This window comes from Terrapene carolina, unplaced genomic scaffold, assembly GCF_002925995.2.
Source record: "Terrapene carolina triunguis isolate 2854851 unplaced genomic scaffold, T_m_triunguis-2.0 Scaffold22549, whole genome shotgun sequence".
In the NCBI taxonomy this organism is placed as follows: Eukaryota; Metazoa; Chordata; order Testudines; family Emydidae; genus Terrapene; species Terrapene triunguis.
In genome coordinates, this window is record NW_020686900.1 from 6398 (window position 1) to 12984 (window position 6587).

The 6587-nt window shown below is 42.2% G+C and overlaps 1 pseudogene; it reads right to left on the minus strand.

Moving 5' to 3' along the window:
* Window positions 1-2214: 2214 nt before the first annotated feature.
* LOC112124541 lies at window positions 2215-3136 on the minus strand (annotated as a pseudogene).
* Between the last annotated feature and the right edge of the window lie 3451 nt (window positions 3137-6587).

Consider the following 6587-nt stretch of genomic DNA (forward strand, 5'->3'; position numbering starts at 1 on the left):
AGCCTGGCTGCGGCCCCGTTCTCCCCGGGTGAGCGCCGCCCCCCTCCAGGTGCCGCCCCAAGCACATGCTTGGAGGGCTGGTGCCTGGAGCCGGCCCTGCCTGGCTCTGACCCCGCAGCTCTGCACTGTAACTTAGGCCTGGCTCACTGTCGGTGCAGCTGGTCTGCGCTGACCCATCTCCCGGTTCTGGTCGGCTTCTGGCTCAGCACTGCTGCTCTGCCTCTAGCCCAGCTTGAGGTGCTGCTCACGTTTGCCAGATTTCTACTGCTTTAATAATCCCAAATACCTTAAAAACTGACCTTAAAGTAGCCCCATCTATTTTTTAGAAACAAAGGGGTTTTTTTTATTACCACAATGGTCTATACATCAAGTAAGAAATGAAAGCTTTCGTTAGACACCTCGTACAGATTTAATTTAAAAATAAAAGCTACAAGTCCCAGCAGGAGTTAGTCCACATTAGCAACAAAGTGGTGAGATGACAATCAAATTCAAAATCAAACCCCAGTACTGGTGCTTTTATCCCGATTGAGGGTTGGCAGGCGTTTCAAACAATAAATGGGGAATAATGGTGTTAAAAATTGACCAAAAGTAGCCAAAAAATTATGTAGTGTAAAACAACAATAACACGTTCATATTATTTATTTTTAATTCCAGTCAATGACAGTAATCATTGTCCATATTTTGTGTTGAATGAGTTTGTTAGTCTCTAAAAGGCAATGTTTCATCCTCGCTGTCTGCATCAGAAGTAGAATGCTTCTGATGATGATCATACATAGCAGCAGTGACCAGTGCAATCATTTCTTTCATTGGTGCAAACTCTTCACAACAGATTTTGTGTGGTTTCATGTATGCCCTAATTTGAAATATGTTTTCTAAAGGTTCCTATTTCATCTTGTTGCACAGTTTTTCTTTTATCAGGTGCATCTGAGAAAACAGTCTTTCAGCCGTAGCATTTCTAAAAGGTAGCAAGAGCAATGAAAGAGCAAACAAGCCAAGCTCATTATAGTCTTTGTCCCCAGCGACATCCATGTGTTTGAGACCTTCAGCCCAAAACTGCCATACTTGGTTGATCTGAATTTGAGACCCAGTGATCTAGACGCAAAAATCTCCATTGCTGCTCCAACTGGCCAAGGTCTCCACAAAACAATGGCAAAAATGAGATATCAATGTCTCTAGGCTGTGAAGGACTTAGTACTTAGTATATTTATGCCTGCCTACTGTGATTTTCACTCCATACATCTGATGAAGTGGGTTATATCCCATGAAGGCTTATGCCCAAATAAATTTGTTAGTCTCTAAGGTGCCACAGGACTCCTCATTGTTTTTTGCTTATACAGACTAACAGAGCTACCCCCTGAAACCTTAGTACTGCAAGTTGTTCAATCACCTGAACATTTGGTGGCAATCTCTGTTTCACAAACTCCAAGAAGAAATCTCAACACCTACTTTTGACATCTTCAACAACGGGAATGGTTAGTGTGTGTTTTGAAAGTTCCAGCTGAAAGCTACTCCAAAATTAACTGTGCAAAGCGGTAAGTTAATGTACTCCAAGGTGATGTCCTAATTTAACACAGCAGTCTGTTACCCTGTGTTGTCATAACCCAAAGCTGGGGCAACTTAACTATTTCACTCCAGGCAGTTTGTGGAATAAATCAATGGGAACACAGCAATTCTGTCTGATCAAGGATTAAAGGCAATTAATCATGCTCTTGTCTAACGTTGCAGTGTATTTGATTTAAGCACACACAGACATAAGCAAAAGATTTAGAACATCCCAGATATTTACCTAACTGCCAGAACAGTATTGAATAATTAACATCTCTCAAGATGCTCCAAAGCACACTGCACTAGCTAATCTTTTATAACTTCTACAAAACACAAAGGATCTAATGGAAATCCACCTTGCTTCAGACAGCTGTTGTATCTTCAGGTGGTTTGGAAGTCATGGAAAGGCCAAGTGACACTGTGTGTAGAAGTGAGGGATGATGAGTAAAGCTGAAAGAGATCAGGTGATGGTCAGAGAGAGGGAACTCAGCAACAGAGAGAACAGTGCTTGATGATGGAGTGATAACGTGTTAGGTGTGAGAAGCTTTTCACACTTTGAATGTCCACAATATTGAGCTCAGCCAAACTGGAATAGAGCACACTAGATTAACAAGGAGATATTGCTTCCCCTTCCCGTCATGCTGGTTTAAAGTCTGTGGCCCAAGGAGATCACCTTCTGCAGGTGTATTTGCCCATTTTCTCACGAAGTTCTTTGGTTTTGGCCCCATAAATGATAGGGTTGAGCATGGGGGGGAGGAGGAAATAGAGGTTGGCCAAGATGACGTGAACCTGTGGAGCGATGCCCTGACCAAACCGATGTGTCAGAGTGGAGAAGAGGAAGGGAGGATAAGACATCAGTATCACACAGATGTGGGCTGTGCAGGTGTTGAGGGCTTTCTGATGGGCTTTCTTGGAGGAGATTCTGAGGATGGCCCTGATGATCAGACTGTAGGACAGGACAATGAGAGTCAAGTCTAACATGATGACTACAAATGCCATCACCAAACCATATGTCCTGTTGACTGTGATGTCTCCACACGACATCTTTGCCACAGCCATGTGGTCACAATACGTGTTGGGGATAATGTGGTTGGAACAGAATGGCTGCCTGATCAGGAGCAGGGGCAGGGGTTTAATGAGGAGAACAGCTCTTATCAAACCCACAAGCCCTAGCTTAGCTATTCGTGCGTTGGTGAGGATAGTGGCATATCTCAGAGGATTACATATGGCAATATAGCGATCAAAGGCCATTGTCACAAGAATGGCTGAGTGCATCATAGAAACCCCATGAAGGAAGAACATCTGGGTGAGGCAGCCACCCACATTAATGCTGTTCAAATTGAACCAAAATATACACAGTGCCTTTGGCACAACAGAAGTAGAGCGCCAGCATGCAGAGCAACAGGTACATCGGTTTGTGCAGGGTCTGCTCTTTGCCTACAACAAACAGAACTGTAAAATTTCCCAATAGGCCAATAATGTAGAATGTAGAGAACGGGATGGAGATCCAGAGGTGGGCAGCTTCCAGGTCAGGGATCCCCATTAGGATGAATGTTGACGGTTCAAAGGCAGTGAGGTTGAAAATTGACATGAGATGTTGAATGTTTATATTGGGCTCAGAAAGGCTCAAGGTTCCTGTGAAGGGAGAGATGCACAGAGAGGAGGGTTACACGCTTTTTTTTAAAAAAAAAAGGTAAATATTTTATAGGTATTAACAATCTAGAAATGGGGGTGAGTAGTGAAATGGCAACATTTACAGATGGCAACAGATTACACTGGTCTACAATTTTTGAGAAGTCGTCTGCTTCAGAGATAAAATGTGCTATTTATTATGTATTTTGATGTGCTGAATTCAAATATGACAATTAAAACAACTGTTTGGCTACTGTTTCTAAGATATTTAAGTTTTTACATTTTATGTCTATGTATATTGTGTAGATAGTAGAGTTTTAATCATAAATTGTAAACCTAGGTCTTTTCATGTGTTTATGGTTGCTTTACATGATAATATTTCACCTGTCCTGTTTATGTAACACTTTAAAAATCAGCAAAAGGGTTATATAAATAAAATTTATTATGAAACAAAAGGCAAAAAACTATTCTGTACATAGTTTAGTCCTATTCAGTGTCTACTCAGCGCTTCTTGGCTTGTCTCTTGTATTCATTCAATGGAGCATCTCTTGTCACTGTCCAGCAATAGTCTGCAAGCATTGATGGGCTCCATTTGCCCTGAGAGTGTTTCTCCATTGTTGCAATGTCCTGGTGAAATCGCTCGCCGTGCTCGTCACTCACTGCTCCGCAGTTCGGTGGAAAAAAATCTAGATGAGAGTGCAAAAAATGTATCTTTAGTGACATGTTGCAACCAAGGCTTTTGTATGCCTTGAGGAGGTTTTCCACCAACAACAAGGTAGTTGTCTGCCTTGTTGTTTCCGAGAAAATTTATTGCCACTAACTGGAAGGCTTTCCATGCCGTCTTTTCCTTGCCACGCCGTGCATGGTCAAATGCATCATCTCGAAGAAGTTCACGAATCTGAGGACCAACAAAGACACCTTCCTTTATCTTAGCTTCACTTAACCTTGGAAATTTTCCATGGAGGTACTTGAAAGCTGCTTGTGTTTTGTCAATGGCCTTGACAAAGTTCTTCATCAGACCCAGCTTAATGTGTAAGGGTGGTAACAAAATCTTCCTTGATTCAACAAGTGGTGGATGCTGAACACTTTTCCTCCCAGGCTCCAATCACTGTCGGAGTGGCCAATCTTTCTTGATGTAGTGGGAATCTCTTGCACGACTATCCCATTTGCAGAGAAAACAGCAGTACTTTGTGTATCCAGTCTGCAGAACAAGCAAGAGAGCAACAACCTTCAAATCGCCACAAAGCTGCCACTGATGTTGATCATAGTTTATGCACCTCAAAAGTTGTTTCATGTTGTCATAGGTTTCCTTCATATGGACTGCATGACCAACTGGAATTGATGGCAAAACATTGCCATTATGCAGTAAAACAGCTTTAAGACTCGTCTTCGATGAATCAATGAACAGTCTCCACTCATCTGGATCGTGAACGATGTTGAGGGCTGCCATCACACCATCGATGTTGTTGCAGGCTACAAGATCACCTTCCATGAAGAAGAATGGGACAAGATCCTTTTGACGGTCACGGAACATGGAAACCCTAACATCACCTGCCAGGAGATTCCACTGCTGTAGTCTGGAGCCCAACAGCTCTGCCTTACTCTTGGGTAGTTCCAAATCCCTGACAAGGTCATTCAGTTCACCTTGTGTTATGAGGTGTGGTTCAGAGGAGGAGGATGGGAGAAAATGTGGGTCTTGTGACATTGATGGTTCAGGACCAGAAGTTTCATCCTCTTCCTCTTCCTCGTCTGACTCAAGTGAGAATGATTCTGGTGCAACAGGAACCGGCAGTCCTTCTCCGTGGGGTACTGGGCGTATAGCTGATGGAATGTTTGGATAATGCACAGTCCACTTTTTCTTCTTTGACACACCTTTCCCAACTGGAGGCACCATGCAAAAGTAACAATTGCTGGTATGATCTGTTGGCTCTCTCCAAATCATTGGCATTGCAAAAGGCATAGATTTCCTTTTCCTGTTCAACCACTGGCGAAGATTTGTTGCACAAGTGTTGCAGCATATGTGTGGGGCCCACCTCTTGTCCTGATCTCCAATTTTGCAGCCAAAATAAAGGGGATAGGCTTTCTTAACCATAGTGGTTATACTGCGCTTTTGTGATGCAAAAGTCACTTCACCACAAACATAGCAGAAGATATCTGCACTGTTCACACAAGTATGAGGCATCTCTGCTCACTTTGGCTAAACAGAAATGTGTCCCTTTGCAAAATCAAACACTGACAAATAACAGAGCACAACACTGTATGATTTCTAGAGCTGATATAGGGCAATTTGTTCAGCAGAGTGATGTAAGCTTCGTTATGATTGCATCATCCATGACTTCTAGGAATAACATGATGCAATTCATATCATGTATGACGCAATACCAGCTTCAAATTGCATCATTCATTGTTTTGCCTAAAAAGCAAGTACTGTCCAAACCCAGTCATAGATTTATTCATAGATCCAGTCAAAGATGTATTTTAGTCATTTCTGGTTTAAATTGAGATCCCTTCCCTTTATAACTCACTTATCCTCCGCCATTCCCAAGTCAAGGGTCGTATATACTGACCCAATAGCATATCTTGAAAACTAGAGCCAATCAACAATTTTAAGCATCATTTTCATTCTCAGTGACCCAGAATTAGTAAAGTTTGACTACATTTATTTCAGAAGCATTTTGGCTGTAGAGCAGTGTTATTTAGGTCATAGTCGAGGCCAGATAAGTCCCCCGAAGGAGCTAACCAAGCCAGGTGAATGGGCAGCATGATGGCAGAAGAACTTTGAAGTCAATAACTGAAACATTTATGCCCATATGAGGGAAAAACTTTAACTCCTCAAACACCTTATAAGATTCTAATTTAACTGTATGAACTCAGGAGAGGGACCTGGGTGTCATGGTACTCAGCCTTGTGAAAACCTGCTCACCGTGCAAGAATGGACAGAAACTGAGCAAAACATTGGAATGCAGGAGGCATAGAATGGGGACTCATACAAACAATATAATGCCATGAGATCAGTCAGTTAATATTTCACCTTCTTCTGGACTCCGGTTTGTAGTACTTGGCACCCTTCTCACAAAAGATATTGAAGAACTAGAGGGTTGCAGGGAACAATCTAGGTCCCGAGTTAACTCTTGTATGGAAAGCGGTTGAAAAGACTGACATTGTTATCTTAGAATTGAGATGAATTACAGAGGATATGAGAAAAGTCTATCAAATACTGGCTGGTAGAGAGTAGATCAAGATCAATAGGACATTCAATTAAACTGAAATGTGGCACATTCAAAACAGACAAAAAATAATGCTTTCTTCACTCAGCATCTAATTAGACTGAGGAACTGATTGCCACAGGAGGTAGTTGATTCCATTCATAGATTCATAGATTCATAGATTCTAGGACTGGAAGGGACCTC